We start from the raw sequence: 25,767 nt of genomic DNA on the forward strand, positions 1-25,767 counted from the left end.
CACCCAGGTGCTCTGAACACTTAAATTTTTAACAAATAATACGGATAGTCTCATCCACCCTTCTACAATCCCCCACCTAAAACTTCACCTGAAATAGAGCTGAGTTTTGTAACCATGTGTTCATCATAGCCCGTAGTGCAGGGTTGTACTCCAAACAATTCTTGAGTTTCTGTGCACGAGGTCATCCTCGGTCAAGTATTATTCCCACCCGTCTCCCTTCTCTCCATGCATCTTTGCGGGCCCCTCCCCGCTTCTACCGGGCGCTCGCTAGTACTCAGTCTGGGCCGAGCAACTTTTACACAGGATCTCGGGCAGGAGAGAAAAGCAAACACGCTGAAGGGAATGGTGGGATTCATGCTAGAGCTAAGTATAGGTCTAGTGACGCGGTGCGGGGTGGGGGTGAGCCACGCGGTGCCCCCCGTCACCGGGGGTCTGCATTGTCCACGGACCCACACGCTCGGGCTCCCGTCCGCAACGCCACTGCCCTCCTACCCTCGTGAACCGGAATCTGTGGTTTGGAGCAGGCATCCCCTGACATCCTTCCCGGACCGCCTAAAGCCGGCGCGCAGTTGCCAGGGTAACGGCGAGTCCGCGGGGACCGGCTCTCCGCGTTTCCACGGACCCGGCTCCCCCCGAGGCAGGTGCGGTGGGCGGGGCCCCGCGGGGTGGAGCCCCAGGGGCGGGGCGGGGCGGGGCCCCGGGAGCCCGCGGGGCGTGGCTGGCAGGTGCCGCGCGCCCCGCATCCGCTCCACATTCGAATATTTTTAAAAGCACTGCTTTCCGAGAGATACCCCGCTGGCAAGACAGAACGACGACTTCCTTCCGGCTTGATCAAATCCAGCCGCTCCCGGGGAGCTGTCGGCGCGTTGGAGATGGTCCAGGTCACCGAGGGTCTGCAAAGGAGCTCCCCCAGACAGTAAGGCTCTGTTGGCGAGAATACTCTGGAAAGGTGGGGACCTTAGTGGGAGCCACTGAAGCATGAGGGGATCGCGTCCACGCCCCCCTGCGTGCCCCGCGCCTGGGGCCAGGGGGGCCTGTCCAGGCCCAGACACCCGGTGGGAACGAGGCGGAGGCCGGCGGCGCTCACGCAGGCGCCCCTGACACGGGCCGCGGCAGGGTAGGGTAGCCGGGTAGGCGCCCGCCTCCTGCTGGGTTCCACGGATGCTGCTGGGGAGAGTGTGGGATCGAGGCCCAGGGCGAGTGCGAGAGGACTGAGGATTCTGGAGAATTCCTGGGTCCGGGCTGGTCGGCGACCCCAGGCCCCAGCCTGTCCCCTCTGTGTCTCGGGGGGCGGGGCTGCCTGACCCGGTCCTAAACCTGGCAGCCGCGCGGGCGGCACCGGGGAGCGGGGAGCGGGAGCGGGAGCGAGGCCGCGGGAATCGGGGGCTTCCGGCGGGCGGCCTGAGCCGCGGCCCGCGTGCGCCCCCTCGTCCCCGGCGGTGCGCGCTGCCCGAGCCCCGGGAGCCAGAGCGTCGGCGGGCGGCTCGGCGGGGCGGGGCGGGGCGGGGCGGGGGGCGCGCTGGGGACCCCGCTGCCCGCCTGCGCGTCCGCAGGACCGGCGGCCGGGGGAGGGGGCTGCGCGCGGCCGTCCGCGGGGCCCCGCTAGCTCCAGGCCTTGTGCAGAAGGGAGAGGAGACGCTCTTTCGGGTTGGGTGGAAACCGTGAGACGAGCCGGTGCTTTCCCGCCCGGGGAGGCCTCGGGGCGCCGCGCGGCGGCCGTCGGTGCGTCCCCGCCGGGCGGGGGGCCCGGGGCCTCGGATCTCGGGGCCTCGGGGGCCTCAGGCTCCCGCCCTAAACCCCGTCCTCCCCCCACCCCCCGCCGCACACGTCGGGTCTTCCAGGGAGACCAGTCGGAGGACCCCAGTTCTCTTTCTCCTCGCACGATGAGTGGGAAGGGCTGTGGGTCCCCCCCGCCCAATGTGGATCGCTAGAGGGAATCTTGTAGTTCAACTTGTTTCTTTTCTTAAGATTTTATTTATTTATTCCTGAGAATGCACAGACAGGAGAGAGAGCAGGCTCCACGCAGGGAGCCCGACGCGGGACTCGATCCCGGGTCTCCAGGATCACGCCCGGGGCCCGAAGGCGGCGCTAACCGCTGAGCCACCCGGGCTGCCCCGTCAACTTGTTTCTATTTTTTTCCCCCCCTCTGGGTAAGATTTCTGACTTTACAGAGCTGGCATTGTGCCAGGGTCGTTCCGCGGGTTCTAGATTTCTTAAGGGAATGTTGGCTTTTCCCTGGCGGTCCCAAGGAGCATCCACCAGAGTCTGTTGCCTGCAGAATGTCAAGGTCAAGGTCTCTTATGCATTTTGATGACGATCTGGCCCAAATGTGTGGTAGTGAGAAGCAGCCTCTGCTCTTGCTGGATCTCCAGCGTCACTGCTGCCGTCTATGAGGCTCGATTCCTTGATGGGGTGTCCGGTTCCTAGTATCAGAGGCTGATGACCACCGAAGGGCCCATCTTCTCCGAGGGGCCAGCCAGAGCCAGGAGCCATCGGATGTTGGGTGTGTGGCAGTCAACTGTGGGTGAGCTGCTTTCCAAGCCTCAGTTTCTTAATCTGTAAAACAGGTAAAACAAAAATGCTATCTCATGGAGATAGGCTAACATTTGTGCTGGTCTTCCAGCTACGTCGTTGGAAGCATATCTGTTATAACTTGAGGATTGACTTAGGAATTAGCTTAGAGGGGCATCTGGCTGGCTGAGTCCGTAGAGTTGTAAGTTCAAGTCTTACCTTGGGTAGAGCAACTAAACAATAAATCTTGAACAACAACAACGTGTGAGGGACAGCATGCCTGGGTGGTTCAGTTGGTTAAATGTGGGGCTCTTGATCTCAGCTCACCTCTTGGTTTCAGGGGTCCTGAGTTCAAGCTCCGTCCTCTGTTCCATGCTAGGCAGGGAGCCTACTTAAAAAAATGTTCGCTTAGAATTTGCCTAAAAACAGATTAACCTATTGATTGCCAATTGGTTTACAGGCAACAAACTAAAGAACTAAAACTATTATGGACATGCTTTTGTTCCCTTTAATTTTACATATCAGGTTATGGCCCTAGGGAAGGGTTGATGTCTCTCTCATCTGAAGGCAAGACTTGATATTTGTGCTTTAATATGCCCCAAATCCTGGTTTTCCATCATGGAGTGTGATTTCTCAGGTTTTTGCTATTGAGTTCCTTGTTAACAAAAACCAGGTGATAAGGTGAAAAAAACTGTAAAAGGAAATTAAGTGAAAAAAAAAATTGTGAAAGGAAATTCATGTGATTCTGAGATTTTAAGTATAAAATTCAACCAGAAAAAAATACCACTACTGAATTCTACTCTGGTAAAAGAATGGTTAGGGTATTGTTTCTAATTTTGTCCATTGGATTTTAAAAAGAATGTGTGTGTGTGTTGAGGGGGGGGAGGTTGTGTGGCCAACTCCCTGTCAGAGGAGCATGCAACAATTGATCTTGGGGGATCCCTGGGTGGCGCAGCGGTTTGGCGCCTGCCTTTGGCCCAGGGCGCGATCCTGGAGACCCGGGATCGAATCCCACATCGGGCTTCCGGTGCATGGAGCCTGTTCCTCCCTCTGCCTGTGTCTCTGCCGCGCTCTCTCTCTCTCTCTGTGACTATCATAAATAAATAAAAAATTAAAAAAAAAAAAATGGGATCCCTGGGTGGCGCAGCGGTTTAGCGCCTGCCTTTGGCCCAGGGCGCGATCCTGGAGACCCGGGATCGAATCCCACATCGGGCTCCCGGTGCATGGAGCCTGCTTCTCCCTCTGCCTATGTCTCTGCCTCTCTCTCTCTCTGTGACTATCATAAATAAATAAATTAAATAAAAAAAAAAAAAAACAATTGATCTTGGGGTTGTGAATTTGAGCCCCACGCTGGGTAAAAGGTTACTTAAAAATAAAACCTATTTTTAAAGATGCAGAGAAGCTGCAGGAGGGGTTGAGAATGGAATAACTAAAATAACGGTGAAGGAAAAAGAAGAGAAACTAAAAAGACAAAAACCAAGGGCTGTGTAAGCTGCTAGAAGAATGTAATAAGGGAAAACTAGATATTGGTAGGATATAATGAAAACCTAAAAAATTGTAAAAATAGTGAAGCCACTGAGGTGCTTCAAGAAGAGAATAATTTATCATCCGCCCTTCATGGTCTGGCCTGAGTCATTTTTAAACCTGGCTGCATGTAAAAATCACCTGGGGACTTTAAAACTCTTCTGTGGCGTGGGTCCCTCTCCAGGCCCAGATTCTGACTTAACTTGTCTGATTCTAAGTGCAGGTTTTTTTTGTCAGAGCTCCCTCCGTGAAACACTAGGGAGAGAGAAACGCCGTACCTAGGATGGCAAAGTCCAGCACTGCAGGGCCCAGCAGGTGGCATAAATGCCGGAAGAAGGCCAGGGGCTTGGCGGGGATTAAGTAGGGAGGGCAGGTGTGATCTGCGGGTGGATGTCAGTCAGCTTTGCCAAATCTTCTGTTTTATCAAGGGAATCTGGAAATCTAGTTTAACTTCTTAATATGAACTCTCCAGATCTTTAAAGGTTAGTAACTAATTAAGGGTAAAGCATTTAAAGGTATGTTGTGCTTGCCAAACAAAACACACCTACTGAAGCTGGCCCACAGGCCAGATTAGGCAACCCCAACCACAAATATCTTCCGAGGGCAGAGCAGGGGCCGACTAGCTCCTCTCCCAGGATCTCTTCTAGCTTCAGCTCTGGTTTGTTTATTCCCTTTTTTTTTTTTTTTTTTTTTTTTTTAGTTTGTTTTAGAGACACAGCGAGAGAGAGCTTGCATGAGCATGCATGAGCCAGGGGAGAATCTCAAGCACACTCCCCACTGAGCCAGGAGCCTGACTCAAGCCTCTATCTTATGACCTGAGCCGAAATCAAAAGACACTTAACTGACTGAGCCACCCAAGGGCCCCTGTTTATGGTTTCTTTTTTAACTTAAACACTCCTTGGCCTCATTCTCTCTGAAAGCATGTGTCTTCCTGGCTAAGTATCTACTCCTTAATAGATCTCTCTAGATTATTTGAATGAAGAAAAATCCTCTCGTTTCCTAAATTTCCCCTGACTTCAAGTTAAGAGGCTGGCTCCTGGAGACTGGGGTAGTGACCCTGGGCCCTAAGGTAGGAGATAACCACATTTACCTCTCCCTAACATTTATTACTCAGAGCTCTCTGGCTCCTTCTGCTGGTCATGGAGGTGGGGTGAATAAAGATTGGGAGGCCTCATCATTTATTGGAAGACCTGGGAACTGCCTGGAAGCTGCCTTCTGGTGTCTCTTTGGTTTGGGAAAAACAAACATGCATATAAGCAGCAGCAATGTTGAAGCATGAGCCATATAAATGGGACTTCAAAAGTTCCCAGTTCACACATCTCTTAAACATTCCTCTACTTTTCCCTGAGCCACACAAGCACTGGAAAATAGTATGTCTCCGTGAGCAAAGACGAGACGTTCAGCACCACTTTGCATAGATAAGAACTTCTATACCAGAAGTAGAAAAAATTCAGACCTAAAAATGTGATTCCACTGGATTCTGCCTGCCTCTTCCATTGGGTTAGGGCTGCTGTTATTTTGTGTAGATGTTGGAGGCAGGTGGTGAAGTAACAGTAAGGCAGGACACCTGTGTCTCTCTGGCTGTTCCCTCTCTGTAGGGCTAAGACCAGGGTGGTACCTCCCTCTCTTCCCAATGATGAGGCACTGAGAGCATTCCAGACTGACCAGAGACCCATGTGTGCAAGGTGGCAGGGACTCAGCACAGAGGAGATAAGCGTTTACTCCAGTGCTGATGAGCAGAAGCCAGCTTTGTTCAAAGCAACTTTGTTAAGCAAGGTGGCACTGTTCCTAAATGAAATCAGTATTCTTTAGCAGCTGCCTATTTCCCAGAGAAAAGGAAAGGAAATAGGTGTTTCCTTGGATTCTGGTTGCCCAAACCCAGAAATGTGTTTCTTGGAAGGCCAGAAGCCACATCAGCCCTGAGACTGGATTCCTAGATGAAGGCATTTCACCCCGTCAGCCCCTGCCTCTAGCTGGGAACCAGCTTCCGAGGACCAGGATGGTGCCATGAAGCCTGTCTGAGGATCTGATAGCGCTTCACTTCAAACCACCAGGCAGCCTCAGGACTAGGGTCCAGGAAAAGGCTGTACGTAAGAGCCCTCCTACTCCATGCTCCTGCTAGTCAAGGGACCAGCCTTACTTGATGCCTGTCTTTCTTCCTCCTGTGGTCCAGGATGCTTGGTAAATACATCAGTTGCCTTGCCCCAGAACCTGCAACATGTTCTGACCCTTTCTGGCTAGATAATGATAGGTTGCCTATGGAAAGTCCTGGCCAATGGACTTGTCCACCAGGCTTCACACAAGCAGCTGGTCTTTTTCCTTGAGATGGTTTATCTGGTTGCCTCTCCATTCTAGAACTTACCTGTTGGCTCCTCCTTTTTGGCAAGTTCACTCTGAATGGAAGATCCACTTAAGTGTGTCCAGGGACAAAGAGAGAAGGGGAAACATACCAGTCCAAGTTTTTGACCTTTGTGTTGGTTTTAGAAAAACTGGTGAAGGGGGAATCTGATGCTGTTGGCAAAAATGCAACTGTATACCCATGACTATTGATCTCTTTCCTGCATGACCAAAGATTCTTATTATAGAAGATGATTAGAAGGTAGAGAAAAGTCATTAAAGTATCCTCCAGGCTGAGAAGGCACTTGAAGAATGAAAAATGGAGCAAGCCACTCCCAAACATTTACACAGAGTTTTATGCAGGATAACTTACTGACAGGGGGATTGGGGAGGTGGGCAGATGATCCAGGCAGTAGGCAGCCATCCTCTCTGCTTCTCGTCTCCAAGTCCAGACCTTACTTCCCAGCTTTTACAGAGCAAGGGTCATGGTGGTGAGGTCACAGGATAATGATGCCGTCTGGTACCAGAGGATCTCGACTAGTTACCTAAAGTGATGCCTTGTGTGTGCCACTTTAGGGATGATCAGAACAAGCTTTCCCACATTCCAGTCAGGTCATACATTCACCTCCACAGGGCCTGGAACATGTAGCCCCAAGGGAGGTCTTGGTGTGACCATGAAGAAGATGGAGGGCCAAAGACGCAGTCAGTGTTGTTAGCCCTCCTACAGAGATTAGTAAGAATATTAGTAAAGCCCAGTTATGTAATACTATGAACTATAATCAGGTTTAAAAAGTAATTCCATTGAAAGTTTTATTTTAGGAGCACCTGGGTGGTTCAGTCGGTTAAGCATCTGCCTTTGGCTCAGGTTATGATCCCAGGGTCCTAGGATCAAGTCCTGCATTGGGCTCCCTACTCCAGGGGGAACCTGCTTCCCCTTCTCCCTCTGCCTGCCACTCCCTCTGCTGCTCTCTCTCTCTCTCTCTCTCTGTGTCGAATAAATAATAAATGAAATCTTCAAAAGAAAAAAAAAAGGAAAAAAGAGAAAGTTTTATTTTAAAGTAGATTCATCATTGTATAGTAGCAAACTAAAAAGTGAATTATCCTTTTAATGTATAGTTACATATGGTGGGCAAAAAAGTGCCCAAAGATTATAATGAAATTTTTATTTTATTTATTTATTTATTTTTATAATGAAATTTTTAAATGAAATCTATTAAATAATTACTTTTTCCCACTGAGTATGAAAATGAAGAAGCATTTGACAGTTTTTATTTTTATTTTTTTTAATTTGTTTTTTATTGGTGTTCAATTTACCAACATACAGAATAACCCCCAGTGCCCGTCACCCATTCACTCCCACCCCCCGCCCTCCTCCCCTTCTACCACCCCTAGTTCGTTTCCCAGAGTTAGCAGTCTTTACGTTCTGTCTCCCTTTCTGATATTTCCCACACATTTCTTCTCCCTTCCCTTATATTCCCTTTCACTATTATTTATATTCCCCAAATGAATGAGAACATACAATGTTTGTCCTTCTCCGACTGACTTACTTCACTCAGCATAATACCCTCCAGTTCCATCCACGTTGAAGCAAATGGTGGGTATTTGTCATTTCTAATAGCTGAGTAATATTCCATTGTATACATAAACCACAGCTTCTTTATCCAACATCTTTCGATGGACACCGAGGCTCCTTCCACAGTTTGGCTATTGTGGACATTGCTGCTGTAAACATCGGGGTGCAGGTGTCCCGGCGTTTCATTGCATCTGTATCTTTGGGGTAAATCCCCAATAGTGCAATTGCTGGGTCATAGGGCAGGTCTATTTTTAACTCTTTGAGGAACCTCCACACAGTTTTCCAGAGTGGCTGCACCAGTTCACATTCCCACCAGCAGTGTAAAAGGGTTCCCTTTTCTCCGCATCCTCTCCAACATTTGTCGTTTCCTGCCTTGTTAATTTTCCCCATTCTCACTGGTGTGAGGTGGTATCTCATTGTGGTTTTGATTTGTATTTCCCTGATGGCAAGTGATGCAGAGCATTTTCTCATATGCATGTTGGCCATGTCTATGTCTTCCTCTGTGAGATTTCTGTTCATGTCTTTTGCCCATTTCATGATTGGATTGTTTGTTTCTTTGGTGTTGAGTTTAATAAGTTCTTTATAGATCTTGGAAACTAGCCCTTTATCTGATACGTCATTTGCAAATATCTTCTCCCATCCTGTAGGTTGTCTTTGAGTTTTGTTGACTGTATCCTTTGCTGTGCAAAAGCTTCTTATCTTGATGAAGTCCCAATAGTTCATTTTTGCTTTTGTTTCTTTTACCTTCGTGGATGTATCTTGCAAGAAGTTACTGTGGCCGAGTAAAAAGGGTGTTGCCTGTGTTCTTCTCTAGGATTTTGATGGAATCTTGTCTCACATTTAGATCTTTCATCCATTTTGAGTTTATCTTTGTGTATGGTGCAAGAGAGTGGTCTAGTTTCATTCTTCTGCATGTGGATGTCCAATTTTCCCAGCACCATTTATTGAAGAGACTGTCTTTCTTCCAATGGATAGTCATATGACAGTTTTTAAAATTAGCTCTTGCCCTCATGTTTTTTTTGTCCTCATGTTTTTTTTTTCCCCCAAAGATTTTATTTATTTATTTATGATAGACATATATATATATAGAGAGAGAGAGAGGCAGGCTCCATGCCAGGAGCCTTGGGCGGGACTCAATCCCAGGACTCCAGGATCCCACCCTGGGCCAAAGGCAGGCGCTAAACCGCTGAGCCACCCAGGGATGCCCCTATCCTGATGTTTAGAGGAGAAGACTTATACACAAAAACCAGGTAAAGAATGTAACCAGGTGTCAGGCAAAGCCTGACTCATCAGAAAACGAACAAGTGACACCGGGAGTCTGTTCTATGCCAAGACTTCAAAGCCCGGACACTGTTGTTTGCAGGTGCAGTCAGGGTACTCTGTGGTGGCTCCTGAGCTTTGGGAGAGGGGCTAGACCTGGAAAGGTAAGCAGAGGTGGAGGCCTTTGTCACTGAAGGCAAACAGCACAGTGGCTTGAAAGTCTGAATGAGTGGGGACTTGGCTCTCACTTTGGATAGTTAATGGGGAGGAAGAGGAGCGGCCTTCTTTCTGGAGTCAGGTGACCGGGATTTGTATTCTAAAGGTGTGTGACCTTGAGCAGTTTGCTGTAACAAGCCGTCTCTGTTTCCTCATCTGTAAATGGGGACAACCATTGCATTATTTTAAAGAACAAGAATGGATGCCAGGGCTCCAGCATGGCTCATGGCACACAGATGATTAACCTGTGATGAGTATTGTTATCAAAGACAAAGACAGAAGATGGGACTTTACCTGACTTCAGTGTCAGGATCAAGACTTTAAACTTGCTCCCACGACAATGTGGAGCCACTGTGGAATCTTTAGGAAGTGAAAACTTCCTAGTACCACTTGTACAAAAACATTGCATATTTACAAATTCCTGCATGACCATTTAAATCTCTGTTTGGATTTCATCTTCTCTCTTGCATCCATAATTCAAACTTTAATACTGTAATTTGTTCAAATTAATCATGATTTAAGTATACTCCCTTAAATCCGTAAGAGCACTATCTCCCAGGATGGTTTGCGAGGAAACCCTGTGATCCATGGTCAGCATCGCATCGACTTCCAGCCTTTCTGCACAACTGTCAGTAGCTGTGAGTGTAATAATGTAGGAAGCTGCGACAGCCAGTTACTACTATTGCAAATGAATTTTCTGGAGCATCAATGCTCAAAATTTTTATTGTATAAGATTACCTAATTTCCACTAGGATATTATTCTTCTCAGACATGTCCCCACAACTCATTATTTTGAGCTATTTTAAGTAAAAGTTACAACTTTACTGTGCTTTTGGCTTAACAATGAATAATATGTTTCCACTGTTGTATCTCTATTTTACAACTTTCCAGAACTGTTCAGCACAATTTTTAGAATATGAGTCAGTTGCAATCTTCACACTGTGGTTTTAAAACATCTTTAAAACATCTTTTTATGACCCTGCCGACTGAGATATTTCTCTGAAATTGTTCTCTCCACTCTTCACCTCCCCCCTTTCCTTAATTCCGTTGAACTGTCTTTGTTAAGCATAATCATTGAGGAGAATAAGCTATGTTACCTGACACCACCTCATGAAATAAGCATTTCTGAGATGGTCCACTGATCTCATGAGTTTCCCAAGAGGAAAACAAAGTAGTCTTGTGAGTGAATATTAGCATTTTTAGAAAATGATTGTTTTCCAGGCTTCATTTTTAAAAAGGAGTTGCAAGGGTTGGGGGCTAGCTCTCTGCCTTGTAAACAAGAACATTTTCAATTTTCTGTTCGTTCATTTACATTGCTGTTTCCCCAGAAGAGAGAGGGAGGCTAGGTAGGATCCTCTTGCCAATGTGAATTAACTCATCACATTGACCACACTTTTTGGACTTCCATTTACCATCCATTCTCTAGTATTCTGAGTAACAAAGATTTTGTTGTACTTTGAACTAAAATAGGTCCTTTTAGTTCAGTGCTCTGTATTAAAAAAGTCATCTCTGCTTCTGGGGTACCTGGGGGGCTCAGTTGCTTAAGCATCTGCCTTCGGTTTGGTCAAGATCCCAGGCTTCTGAGATGGAGCCCTACCTCCTTGAGCAACCTGCTCAGCCAGGAATCTGCTTCCCCCCTCCGTCTGCCTGGCACCCCCACCCCTGTGTTCTCTCTCTTTCTCTCTCTCTCAAATAAATGAATAAAATCTTTAAAAATTTTTAAAAAATAACATCTGCTGATTGAACATATATACTATATGGCAGGCATCGTCCTTCTCCTGGTGCATGCACAGTCCCATTCAGTCCTAACAGGAATCCTGTAGCAAATTGTTGTCCTCATTTTAGAGGTGAGAAAACTGAAGCCCAGACAGTTGGATAAATTCTCCAAGGTCACTGGCTACTAAGAAGCATGTTCAGGGGTTTGACTCAGACCTGTCTGACTTTGAAACCATTGCTCTTTCCAGTATATTCTACATACCATATGATGCACAGCAGAATCCCTTGGAATATGCTATTCCCCGTTTTGAGTTTTATTTGAGTTCTCTACCTAGTGAATGATTCATGCTTAAAAAAGTCACAGAAGAGACCAATACACTTACCAGTTTTCTTGGTATCATCTAGTTCTCACATGGGAGGTCTAACAAATTTCCCAGATGACTGAATATTGGGCAGTATTCCAAGATGTAAACGATGTCTAAGGCCCACTCAAAAGCATAAGTAAAGGTTACTCCATGGACTACTGGCAAATAAATGCACTGTCCCCTTCTTTATGGTACTTCACTGGAAACGTTCATCCTCTAGAAAAAAATCGATAATGCAAGACTGGAAAAACCCAAGTGCTTAGGAAAACTTGGTCAGACTCTAATCATGAATAAGCCCAAAGAAGCCTAAAGCTCATAAGTAAAATCCATGTGCACGTTGTGTCTGTATGGGGCCAACTTTGCCAACTTACTCTTAGGAGAAACTATTTTTGTAGTTTAGTGATAACATAGACAATAGTCTACATTCCTACAATCCAAATTTCTAAATCTTCAAGGTAGGGACAATAGTTTTGATTTTTCATCCTGGCACTTAGCTTACTGCTTGGCATGTAGTACATGTTAAACAAATATTTGTTTGAATGAATATATTAGGGTTCTTCAGAGAAATGGAACCTATTGGATATGTATTATTATTATTGTTATTATTATTATTAGGAATTGGCTCACATAATAATGGAGGTTAGCAAGTCCAGTCTGTAGGGTGGGACATCAGGCTGGAGACCAAGGGAGAGCCAATTTTTCAGTTCAAAAGCCATTAGGCAGGAAGAGCCCATGTTGTAGATCAAGTCCAAGGGCAGTCTGTTGGTGAATTCTCTATTACTCAGGAAAGGGCCATCTTTTCATTCTATTCAGTCATTCAACTGATTGGATGAAGTCCACTCACATTATGGAGGGCAATCTGCTTCATTCTACCAATTAAATCATTAATCTCATCCAGAAACAACTTTGCAGAAACACTCAGAATAACGTTTGACCAGATATCTGGGCACACTGTGGCCCTGTCAAGTTGACATATTAGCCATCACAATGAGTGGTTGAGTAAATGGGAAATAGTAGTTTCTGAGCTGTGGCAGAGCAAGTGGTATGGCAGGCGTTGGTCTTTATCATTGTAGGTTTAGTTAAAATGGCATAGACTACAAAGATTGAAACCATGATGCCTTTCCAGGCAGATCTTCCTTTGGTCAATTTTGCCCAAGTGATTCAAGTTAACACTGGATCAAGTGAATTAAAGAAAGGGGTGGAGACATGTCCCATATTCTCCAGAATCAAGGGATGACAGGGTATCTCTATAAGGGGTAAGATCTTTTTGGTGGTGGAATCCTAAAAACATGCAAGAACCTAGTTTTTCCAAGAACTTATAGTAAAAAGAAACTTTATGCTACCAAAGAATATGTAGCCATCTTTAAGACTAATTTGTTTAGTTGACTTAATGCAACTTAAAGTGGTTACTGTAAATTTCTAAAACTTGTAGATTATTGATCTCTAAAATTATAACTCCTGTTATATAGTCTAAGTTTTCTAGAATAGCACTTTCATGTGCTATGAAATAAAGAAGCCTATGAAACATGCCCCTGCTTTGTGATTTAAGTCGTATTTCTTTTTGTTATTTACTTAATACTGTACATTTTTAGACAAAAGGTCGGGGGGGAAGTGTTATTAAGGACGTTAATGAACACTTTGCTCACTCAGGGTTGACATCTGCACAGTCTTTACTGAGGCAAATTTTCTTTCACCTAACTTCATTTACTTTTCCAATTAAATTAGCTTCTCCTTGAAAAGTGTTCTCGTATTCTAATGTTGCTTTAATCTCTTTTTTATATATAAATAAATACATAAACTTAACTTTAAAAATAAATAGAAATTTTATTTTATTTTTAAAGATTTTTATTTATTTATTTGAGGAGAGCACCAGCATTGGGTGGGGGGGGGGAGAGGCAGAGAGAGAGGGAGAAGCTGACTCCTCTCTGAGCAGCAGCCTGAAGGGGTCTTGATCCCAGACCCCAGGATCATGACGTGAGCTGAAGGCAGATGCTTAACTGACTGAGCCACCCAGCGCCCCTAGAATAGAAACTTTAAGAGCTATACTTAAATATAGCTCTTACCTTTCTACTCCGCCATCTTCTTGTCCTCCTCCCTGAAGATGACCACTTTCAACATTCTTAGCCCTTAATTTGCTGTTTCCTGTTTCTAAAAATTAACCTCTTTCTGCTATTTCCTTTTGTTTTTTTAATTCAAAAAGGTAATATATTTACAGAGCTCAAAATTTAAAAGAAAAAAAAGGATAAAAACAATGAAAAGTCTCCTTCTTACCCTGGTCCTCAGTCTCCCTCCTCCTATCTCTGGAGGCGACCAACAGACAGCCTCTCATTTATCCTTCCTGAGATTTCCTTGCATATACATACACTACTATTTACTGATCAATTTCAGGTGATAGATTTTGACTCTCAATCACAGTAGATGAAAACTTCTCTTTCTGGGATGCCTGGGTGGTTCAGTGGTTGAGCGTTTGCTTTTCATTCAGGTCGTGACCCTGAGGTCCTGGGATCGAGTCCCACATCAGGCTCCCTGCAGGGAGCCTGCTTCTCCCTCCACCTGTGTCTCTGCCTCTCTCTCATGAATAAATAAAATATTAAAAAAAAGAAAGGAAAAAATTTCTCTTTCTTTCCTACACTCTATTTTCTCTTTCCTTCCCCACAACTTATAAGTCTTGATTAAATCACTACTTATATTATTATGACTATATAAATGTTGTCACTAGGGAGCCAAGTGGTTTACTATAATTATGTTTCCTTTAATACACTGCATTTTGTTTTTCCCAAAGCTAATAATCACTTCATTTTTTCATCAGCTTTTCTACGGACCTATTGTCAATATTTTTTTCAAATGCTCCAGGAGATAAGTCACATGGTTATTAATCATTTCTTTCATTTAAAAAATTCCAAACATTTTATTGGTTCTACTTTCCTTCCCTCTGAGACTTTCCTGTCTTATACCTCTGTCCTACTGTAATTTGGAAGTTTGTTTGTTTGTTTGTTTTTTTCTCTGCTTCCAGTGTGCTATTGTTTTGGGACTTGTTTTTGTCATTCCCCTGTGTTTGATTCTTTTTTTCTTGAACCTGATGTCTTTTTACTTCTTGATTTAATTCTGTTTTTCTAAAATACAACCACTAGTAGTATTTTTTATAAAGGGCACATGCAAAGTAATTTTTGAGTCCTCAAATATATGAAAATGTCTTGATCCTATCACATCCTTCAGAGTTTGGCTGGATATAGAATGCCCAGATTAACATTATTTTTCCTCAGGATTCTGAAAGCTCCTCCACCGCCTTCTGGTCCACATTATTGCTGCTGGGAAGTCCTTTACCATTCCCTTTCTGTTTCCTTCAGTATTTTTTATACCATTGTTTTTGATATCTCACAGTGATGTGCCATGAATTCAGTGTTTTTTCATTAATTATTTTGGTCACTAAGCTCTTCTTTTTAAACATATTTGTATTTAAATTCAGTTTAGTTAACATGTAATGTATTACTAGTTTCAGGGGGGGTAGAATTTAGTGATTTATCTATCAGTTGAGTGTAACACCCAGTGCTCATCACCCAGTTATCACATCCCCCACCCACTCTCCTCCAGCAACTCTGTTTGTTCCCTATAGTTAACAGTCTCTTGTGGCTTGTCTCCCTCTCTGATTATGTATTATTTTTCCTTCCCTTCCCCTATGTTCATCTGTTTTGTTTCTTAAGTTCCACATATGAGTGAAATCTTACCATGTAGGCCTTCTTAACATGGAAACCCATGTCTTTCATTTCTGGGAAAATGCACTCTTTTCACTTTGCTAATTTCTTCCCCTTTTCTGGAACTCTCGTTAGCTAAACATACCACTTGAATTTATCTTCTAATTTTCTCATCTTTTATGCTATTGAGATCTTCTGTTTTCAAATTTGTAATTTCTAAGGTGTTATTTCTGTTCTTTTATTTTTCTTAACTATCCTGGACTTTCATGGATGTTATATTTTTTGAGGGGGGAGGGCTCTGAAGATATTAAATATAGTGGATTTTTAAAAAAGATTTTATTTATTTATTCATGAGAGATACACATACACACACACACACACAGAGACAGACACATAGAGAGTGAGAGAGAGGGGGGCAGAGACACAGGTAGAGGGAGAAGCAGGCTCCATGCAGGGAGCCCGACATGGGACTCGATCCCTGGTCTCCAGGATCACACCCTGGGCTGAAGGCGGCGCTAAACCACTGAGCCACCTGGGCTGCCCAATATAGTGGATTTTTAAAGACATTTCTTCTAGTCTTTGTATTGTTTCAGTGGCCTCTGAGTTTCTTTTTTTTTTTTTTTTTTTCCTGTTTGTTTCAGACTTTCTCTTCTCTTGAATGTCTGATGATCTTTGGCTGCCCACATACTTAAGAGTGAAGCTCTAAGATGTTGGATTGCAGTCTTTGTGTGATTGGTGGGTATGGCAGTTGGTGGACCTTCTTTGAAGAATGAGCTAGTAAGCCAGGTTTTCTTTGGGAGACCCTAAAAGGCAGTATAGGGAGAATTTTTCTTTCATGGGAACATTTAGTTTCTTTTAAGACTAAGAAGTCTCCTAAGAATACTTCTGCTTTGGATAGATAAAATTGATCTTTGCCATTCTGTAAGCATGAAAGAAAAGAAAATCTGGAATGTCTACCATTCAGTATACAGACTTCACTTTATTCACCAGCTTTCAGTTCGGTGTGCTTCTCCCTCCCAGGAGTCTGTCTTAGATTAAAATTGTGCTCTTCACTGAGTGTTATATGATTTGTTGGAAAATTGAATTTAAATACAATAAAATATATTAGAAGAAAAAAAAAGAAAATTCTCTTCTTGAGTAGAGGCTGTTAATTTTTAAATCTTTCTTGCCTACCTGTCGAGCTCTGTGTGTGTTGTGGAATCAGCCACATAGTAATACCGAGCATTTACACTCTGCAGTTAGAATGTTTGGGTTCAGATCTTGGTTCCACTAATTACCAGCTGTCTGACTTCTCTCAAGTTCTCTAAGCCCTGTAGTTAGTGACTTCATGCTAAAAGTGAATGGAACAATGCCCAGAGAGGGAAGGAGCCCATAATTTGGATTTCATTTCTCTTTAATCTGGGCTATTTTGTCTTTTAAAAAAAGATTTAATTTTTGAATAATCTCTACAACCAATGTAGGGCTCAAAACTAAAACCCCAAGATTAAGAGTCTCATGCTCCACTGACTGAGCCAGCCAGGCATCGCTGGGCTATTTTGTATTTTAAAACTTTGTTCTATAACACACAAACTAATGAAAGCACAAAGGAATACAATTGCACACATGATCTTTCTGCAAAGATGGCATAGAGTTTTCCACTGAAGTAATTCATTGTTCACAGATTTTGGCAATAAGGAAAGGAAAAAGTCTCTAAACAAATAGCCCATTGAAGACCATACCATGACATGAGGATGATGCAATGGCAACATGAAAATAAATCCTGAATGAAAATTTTGTGTTACAAAAGGATCAAAAGCTGTCCAACAAAAATGGCAAAGAAACAATGTTTGTTTTGAAGTCTTACTCAGTTTTCATGTTTGACTTTACCTTTGGAGTTTTTAACGAGTTTGTGCTTCTTGTTCACCGCCATACTTAGAGTCAGCAGGGTGTATTTCTCAGCTCCTACATTCCCTGCACCTTTGGGATAAGTATAAGATTGTCGAGTGCAGAGAGCCCTACACCTCCCATAGTAAGAGGGGAAGAAGGGAAACAAGTAGCTGCTGGGAGGAACGTGCAGGAGGGAAAAGATGTAGACATACTTCAGTCAAACCTCCATAAATAACACCATATAGGGAGAAGGAGACAGGTCGCCCTCAGGCTCTGTCCCCCAGTGAACCTAGGCTTGCCGGGGTTGTTCTAGGTGGTCCTAAATCACTCCACACAGAATTTCTCTTCTGCAGATTTTTTGGCTTGGAAGGATAGAAAATGACAAAGTATGTAAGTGTTTGAATAACATGAAATATAAAAATATATACTTTCCAAGGCTCATTTGCCAATTTCCTTGTCATTTACTTCGTTCTTGATTTATCTGTGGTGATTAAAAAAAAAACAGGGAAAATATAGCTAGCTACTTATATGTAAAGAAAACATTTTAAATAGGAAAAATGTGCACAGGTGTATGTGCAATGATTTTTTTTTTTGCATTTGTAATATTAATTTACCTGCAGTAGGGGACTGGTTAAATAAGTTGTGCTACGTTCATAAAAGAGCATACATGCAAATACACACCAAGAAATGGGCTTATAGAACTAAACATTTCAATAAGGAGAGTTATCCACAATATGTTATTGGTAGTAAGATAAGGATATCATAAATTATTATGAATTATTTTGTTTTAGCAAGCACTGTTTTTTTCTTTAAAGATTTATTTATTTATTTTAAAGCAAGAGTGCAGGGGGAGGGGCAAAGGGAGAGGGAGAGAGAGAATCTCAATCCAACTCCCCACTGAGTGCGGAGCCCTATGCCGGACTAGATCTTACCACCCCAAGATCATGACCCGAGCTAAAATCAAGAGTCAGACATTCAACTGGCTGAGCCACCCAGGTACCCCTTGATAAGCACTGCTTTAATGATATATTAGTTAATTTTTTTTAAGATTGTTGTTTATTTATTTATTTGACAGAGAGAGAGCCAGAGAGTGTAAGTGGAGGGAATGGCAGGGGGAGAGGGAGAAGCAGGATTCCTGCTGAGCAGAGAGCCCAATGTGGGGCTTGATCCCAGGACCCTGAGATCATGGCCTGAGCTAAAGGCAGATGCTTAAACAACTGAGCCACCCAGGCACCCCAATAATATGTTTGTTTAGAAAATCATCTGGTATGATGCTAAACTATTAAGGAATCAGTTCTATGTGGTAGGATAATAGATATAATTGAATTTTTGCAAAGAACATTTATTGCTTCTGAAACTAGAAAAAAATGTATATAGTGACCAAAGGCAGGCAGCAGGAAGCACAAAGTTAGAAGAAAATGACCTTACTATATATATGTTGGATAATCATGATTGATTGAGGTTAAAACTATAAACTTTCCTTGAAATAACTCAAAATGTTAATTTTTTATTTTATCAAATGAAACCATTTTAATAGACTTAAATATATAACATACTGTCTTAATTTAGAAAGTATGAGTGGTACATATACAGTGATTGATTTAATTACACTGTTAAAAGGTCTTTAATTTTTTGATTCTCTGTTTTAATTTTTAAATATTTTATTTAAATTCAATTTGCCAACATATAGTGTAACACCCAGTGCTCATCCCATCAAGTGCCCTCCTCAGGGCCCGTCACCCAGTTACCCTATCCCCCCACCCACTTTCCCTTCTGCAACCCTTTGTTTGTTTCCCAGGGTTAGGAGTCTCTCATGGTTTGTCTTCCTCTCTAATTTTCCCCCTTCCCTTATGGTCCCTTTCACTATATCTTATATTCCCATATGAGTGAAGCCATATGATAATTATCTTTCTCCAATTGACTTATTTCACTCAAATAATACCTTCCAGTTCCATCCCTGTCGAAGCAAATGGTGGGTATTCATCCTTCCTGATGGCTGAGTAATATTCCATCGAATATATACACCACATCTTTATCCATTCATCTGTCAAAGGACATCATGGCTCCTTCCACAGTTTGGCTATTGTGGACATTGCTGCTATGAACACTGCGGTGCAGGTGTCTCATCATTTCACTGTCTTTGGGGTAAATCCCCAGTAGTGCAATTGCTGGGTCATAGGGTAGCTCTATTTTTAACTCTTTGAGGAACCTCCACTCTGTTTTTCAGAGTGGCTGTACCAGTTCACATTCCCACCAATAGTACAAGAGGGTTCCCCTTTCTCCACATCCTTGCCAACATTTGTTGTTTCCGGTCTTATTAATTTTAGCCATTTTCATTGGTGTAAAGTGGTATCTCCTTGTGGTTTTGATTTGTAATTCCCTGATGGCCAATGATGCGGAGCATTTTCTCATGTGCTTGTTGGCCATGTCTATGTCTTTCTTTGGCAAAATGTCTGTTCATGTCTTCTGCCCATTTCATGATTGGATTGTTTGTTTCTTGGGTGTTGACTTTGATAAATTCCTTATAGATCTTGGGTACTAGCTCTTTATCTGATACGTCATTTGCAAATATCTTCTCCCATTCTGTAAGTTGTCTTTTAGTTTTGTTGAGTGTTTCCTTCACTGTGCAGAAGCTTTTTATCTTGATGAAGTCCCAATAGTTCATTACTGCTTTTGTTTCCTTTGCCTTCATAGATGCATCTTGCAAAAAGTTGCCGTGGCCAAGTTCAAAAAGGTTGTTGCCTATTCTCCTCTTGGATTTTGATGGATTATTGTGTCACATTTAGATCTTTCAACCATTTTGAGTTTATCTTTGTGTATGGTATAAGAGATTGGTCCAGTTTCATTCTTCTGCACGTAGCTGTCCAATTTTCCCAACATTATTTATTGAAGAGACTATCTTTTTTCCAGTGGATATTCTTTCCTGCTTTGTGGAAGGTTAGTTGACCATAGAGTTTAGGGCCCATTTCTGGGTTCTCTATTCTGCTCCATTGATCTCTGTGGTCTGTTTTTGTGCCAGTACCATGCTGTCTTGATGATCACAGCTTTGTAGTACAGCTTGAAGTCAGGCATTGTGATGCCCCCAGCTTTGGTTTTCTTTCTTTTTCAACATTCCTCTGGCTATTTGGGTCTTTTCTGGTTCCATACAAATCTTGAGATTATTTGATCTAACTATGTGAAGAAAGTCCATTGTATTTTGATAGGGATTGCATTGAACGTGTAAATTGCTCTGGGTAGCATAGATATTTTCACAATATTTATTCTTCCAATTCATGAGCATGAAATATTTTTCCATCTCTTTGTGTCTGCCTCGATTTCTTTCCTAAGTGTTCTGTAGTTTTCAGAGTACAGATCCTTTACCTCTTTGGTTAGGTTTATTCCTAGGTATCTTATGGTTTTTGGTGCAATGTAAATGGGATTGATTCCTTAATTTCTCTTCCTTCAGTCTCATTGTTAATATATAGAAATGCACTGGATTTCTGTGCACTGATTTTGTTTAGCAATCTTGAGGCAGAGTCTTTAAGGTTTTCTATGTACAGTATCATGTCGTCTGTGAAGAGGGAGAGTTTGACTTCTTTGCCAATTTGCATGCCTTTTATTTCTTTTTGTTGTCTGATTGCTGAGGCTAGGGCTTCTAGTACTATGTTGAAAAGATCTTTAAAATACATTCTCAAAGTGTTGATTTTTTCCAGCTATAATCTAGCACTTATTTAAAATTCCTCAAAAGATTTTCATTTGATATAATTCTGTAGTTAGTGGAGGCAACTTGTTCTCTTCAAGAAATCAATCTATATTGAAGTGCTGAGGGACACCCGGGTGGCTCAGTGGTTGAGCATCTGCCTTTGGCTCAGATCATGATCCCAGGGTCCTGGGATGGAGTCTCTCATCAGGCTCCTCACAGGGACCCTGCTTCTCCCTCTGCCTGTGTCTCCGCCTCTCTGTGTCTTTCATGAATAAATAAATAAAATCTTATTTTTTTTAAACGAAGAGCAGAAAAGTTGCTATTCATGACATAGTTGGGACCACAATTTCAGGCAGGCAATGTATTGTTGTGACTGGCATGCTTCAGCAAATGCAGACTCACACATCATGCTTTAATGTATAGACTGAACATATCTTGTTTGCTTTACTGAATTATCTATCCGTACACTTGTTATCTGAGTGGCAACAGTCTTAGTTATCAGATTATACAAGGAAAATCTATGTCATATGCCCTGCTTTTTGCACTCTACCTTGCTATATGAATTTTGATTTAATTCTACTTGACTGTTTGAGGGAGTATTTTTTTTTTACCTGTCATTTCTCTGGTGTGATTCAAGTTTTAAAAATGTATACAAATATATATGCATATGGATAGTGTATAAATGAGTGTATATGTATTTATAGAATGTTTTACTCAAAAAGATTTTAAATGCTAAACTATAGCATTTATTTTATTTTACTTTATTTTAAATATTTATTTATTCATGAGAGACACAGAGAAAGGGGCAGAGACATAGGCAGAGGGAGAAGCAGACTTCCTGTGAGAAGCCCAGTGCAGGACTTGATCCCAGGACCCTAGGATCATGCCCTGAGTTGAAGGTAGACACTCAACCACTGAGCCACCCAGGTGCCCTTAAACTATAGCATTTATAAAGATTTTTATATTGATGAAGGTTCCTATCATCCTTCACCATAACATTGACAAAAGTGCCAACTTTGTGAAATGCTTCTTCAACTTTCCAGATAGTCTGTGATAGGAATATATTTGAATTTTTGACTTCTCAATGTCTATGCCTGCCATCTATCTATGGCTAAATATGGCACGTGTAGACCATGTACATTTCCCTCTCTAGCACAGTACTTAGCACGAGTGAGGGATGTGTCATTCTGTCATGGCATCCACATAGTGAGGCATTTTCTAGTGTCATCTGCATCTGCAAAACAGATGTGTCCTTGTGTGACTGTCCATGGAAGAGTTTGTGGCACCTGCAGCTGGGATGTTTGGATGGTACATTTCAACCCACTGCATAGCCAAGTACATGCTGAAGTGAATGGCCCAATTGTTGGGGCTGACAGTGTTACCCTTTTAATTAAAGAAGAGAGAGTAAAAGAAGGCAGAGAATGAGGGGAGGAGGAGGAGCAAGAGAATAACTACAGAAAGGAGGCTTAGAAGAAGTGGCATGCTGTATCTCCTAGGTAGTATGGGGTGTAGCCAGCTTTTGAACAGCTGTCAGATGACACATCAGCATATCCACTATCTAAGAGGGGACAAGGTTTTTTCCCATGCTCAAGTGGCCAAATATAAACCACTATAGATATTTACCCAGTATATATTTGATATTTGATTGTGTCTAATGCATTCTGTAACTCAGTTCCTGCCGAAGTGCTTTTAACATAGCAGAGTTTCAATAAATATGCATTTAATTAACTAATAGAAAAAAAGGGTAATTCCTAGTTCAAGGTTTAGAGATTGTGGATTCAGTGACTTCTAAAATAGTTTTTCTTTTGGAAGGCTTCAAAAGTACACAAAAGTAGAAAGAAGAGTATAGCAAGCTTCCATGAATTAAACCCATTGTCAACAATTATCAACCTTTTGCCAACCTCGTTCCTCCTCCCCATAACTTTTTTGCTGTTTTGTTTTTTGCTGATGTATTTTATTTTATTTATTTAAAAAAATGTTAAAGTTTTTTTTTTTTAAGATTTATTATTTATTCATGAGAGACACACACACACACACAGAGGCAGAGACACAGGCAGAGGGAGAAGCAGGCTCCATGCAGGGAGCCCAACGTGGGACTCGATCCTGGGTCTCTAGGATCACACCCAGGCTGCCCTTGCTGATGTATTTTAAAGCCAATTTCAGATATGCCATTTCACCTATAAATAGTTTGGTTAGGATAACTAACAGACAAGGACTTTTTAAAAAATCAAAAGCATAACCACCATACAATGCTCATACCTAATGATATTAACAGTAACTCTTAAATCTCCTCTAATATCTCATCCATATTCAAATTGATTGTCTCAAAGCCATCTTTTGATGGTTCGTGGAATCAGAAGGGAAATTATGTGCACTTCACACCTGGTTTTTATGTCTCTTGTATTTTTTTTTCCGTAGTCCCACTGGCCCCTGTTTTTTAAGTGACTTTTTCTTTTTCTTTTCCCTTTCCTTTTTTCCCCTCCCTCCCTCCTTTCTTTCTTCCTTTCCTTTTCCTTTCCTTTCCTTTCCTTTCCTTTCCTTTCCTTTCCTTTCCTTTCCTTTCCTTTCCTTTCCTTTCCTTCCATTCTTTCTCCCACACCTTTCTTCCTTCCTTTCCTTCTTTTCTTTTCTTTCTTTTAGAAACCAGGGCATTTATCCATTACAGTGATTTTTAACTGGCTCTAGGAACACTTCCAGGAGGGAGTTGATGATGATGCCCGATTTTCAGATTTTCATTCCCAGTATCCTCTGGAATGGTGTCTGTGCTGATGAGATTCTGGGTTCGATCTTGCCTGTTCCTACAGCGCACAAATGTGTATTGAAAGCCTAGGGTGTGCTGCATCCTGTCCCACGCGGAGATGAGGGGAATCCCAGTGCTTGCTCTGCTGCAGTGATGAGTGGTGGTGAAACATGGTGAGAGCACAGAGAATCACCCGGCTCAGAAGGGGGAGACAGTGCCCTTGAGTTAGGATAGTTTGAGAAGCAATGCAGAGGTGCCATTTCAAGGCCTCAGGAATGAAGGTCTGAAGTAGAGTGTCCCAGGAGGACAGGACCTTGGAAAGCAGGAGAGCAGCCCAAAGGAGCATTCTGGGTCAGAGTAGGGGAAGCAAGCACAATGAATGAGTGCCGGGAGGGCAGAGGGCTCCTTGGGGCTTCTCCCCAGGTGCTTGGGAGGAGAATGGATTTTTTTTTTAAGGTTTTATTTATTTATTCATGAGAGACAGAGAGAGGCAGAGACACAGACAGAGGGAGAAGCAGGCTCCCTGGGGAGAGCCCCATGTGGGACTCGATCCCAGGACCCTGGGATCATGACTTGAGTGGAAGGCAGATACTCAGCCACTGAGCCACCCAGGCATCCTGAGGATGGATTTTAACCCGAACACAGTGACTCTTGACGTGTTGTGATAAAGCAAGTGTAACAAAAATTCCCTCACTATATGAAGGCATGGGGATGTAGCTGGAGTGGAGTGACAGTCTTCAGGTCTGGGTCTGGGGTCTGTTATCTCCCTCACCTTGACTTATTCCCTCACAGTACCAAGATTTAGGGGAGATTTAGGGGAGGAGTACCAAGGAGAAAGAGCTGGAAGGTCATGCAAGACAGGGAAGTGATGTCGCCATGTGCAGGTTCAAAGCCCTACCAAAAAAATGCAGGTGACACATTCTCCTGGTGGCCAGAACCAGAGGAGGGACAGAAACAGCAGTGCTACCAGCTGCCGATGCTGCTCAGCCTGGTGCTCCCACCTCCTCTTTGCACTCTCCCCCACCTTTCTCTCTACTTTCTGGTCTGCAGAAGCTTGCCTGGAAACCTCTTCCCACTTGGAATCACTCTGCCATTAATAATCACAGCCCAAGGGTGCCTAAGGTGCTGGCTGCAGAGTGTGTGATTTTCAAAGATGTGGTGGTAAGAGTGGCTCTGTTTTCCATGGAAATGCTTGCATGGCCTGTGGTGGTTTTCTTTCTTTCTCCCCTTGCCCTTCTGGTGATTCTGAGTCAATGGGACTGTAGGTTAAAGATGTGGCAACCAAGACAGAAGACAGTGGTCTTCCCTGAAAGTGCAGTCAACACATTTAATTCAACAGAAAAATTTCACCTTCCCACCTTGTCCCTTATTCATTCCAGCTGGCTGTGAGACTCTAGTTGAATGGAGAGTGGAGGGATATAAGTATCTTCCAGGACAGATGGGGTTATCCTTAGGTGTGAGGCTTCTCTAGCTCTTCATCAGACCCACCAAGGGTGTCCGAAGGAGCTGGTTCTTTCTAGCCCATGTGCCAGGCGGACCACACCCCCAGCAGTGATGGCCAGCCCCCCAGCACTGTGATTCCTTAATAACTATTTCCTAAGAAGAGGGTGATTATTTTAGTCATATTGTCACCTATTCATTTTAACTTCATTAATAAAATAGTTTCTTTTCACTATAAAATGCAGGTAACTGACTAGTGCCTAATGAATAAATTCAGGGAAGTTGTAGAGAGCTCCGCTTGTACATCAATAAATAGGCTATCAACAAACCCGGTTCTTACCATAAAGACAGATAAGATGCAAATAAGCTCAAGGGCAAATAAACCGTATCTCCTAAGCCACTTTTATTAAATGCATTGCAAGATATTGGTTGCTACCGTATCTGAACAAAACTCAACTGTTTATTTTCTTATGTATATTTTTATTGGAGTTCGATTTGCCAACATACAGTATAACACCCAGTGCTCACCCCGTCAAGTGCCCCCTTCAGTGCCCGTCACCCAGTCACCCCATCCCCCCGCCCCCCTCCCTTTCCATTACCCCTTGTTTGTTCCCCAGAGTTAGGAGTCTCTCATATTTTGTCACCCTCTCTGATTTTTCCCACTCATATTCTCTCCTTTCCCCTATAACCCCTTTCACTATTTTTTATGTTCCCTGTATGAGTGAAACCATATGATGATTGTCCTTCTCCGATTGACTTACTTCACTAAGCATAATACCCTCCAGTTCTATCCACGTCAAAGCAAATAAAACTCAACTGTTTACTGGCTAACTACATTCAGGGGG

The 25,767-nt window shown here is 43.1% G+C and overlaps 1 protein-coding gene across 2 annotated transcripts in view; it reads left to right on the forward strand.

The window, feature by feature from the left end:
• The first annotated feature begins 623 nt into the window (after nt 1-623).
• TRIM2 (tripartite motif containing 2) overlaps nt 624-25,767 on the forward strand; it is a 169,445-nt gene continuing 144,301 nt past the window's right edge. The window contains exons 1-2 of one of the 2 annotated variants that reach the window (XR_005370908.1): nt 624-641; nt 772-949. The gene's annotated coding sequence lies outside the window, so the exon portion shown is untranslated. Of the gene's footprint in view, nt 642-771; nt 950-25,767 lie in introns of those variants that run through there. The other variant, XM_038559052.1, reaches the window with a different exon arrangement.

The sequence above is a fragment of the Canis lupus genome, chromosome 15, assembly GCF_011100685.1.
Source record: "Canis lupus familiaris isolate Mischka breed German Shepherd chromosome 15, alternate assembly UU_Cfam_GSD_1.0, whole genome shotgun sequence".
In the NCBI taxonomy this organism is placed as follows: Eukaryota; Metazoa; Chordata; class Mammalia; order Carnivora; family Canidae; genus Canis; species Canis lupus.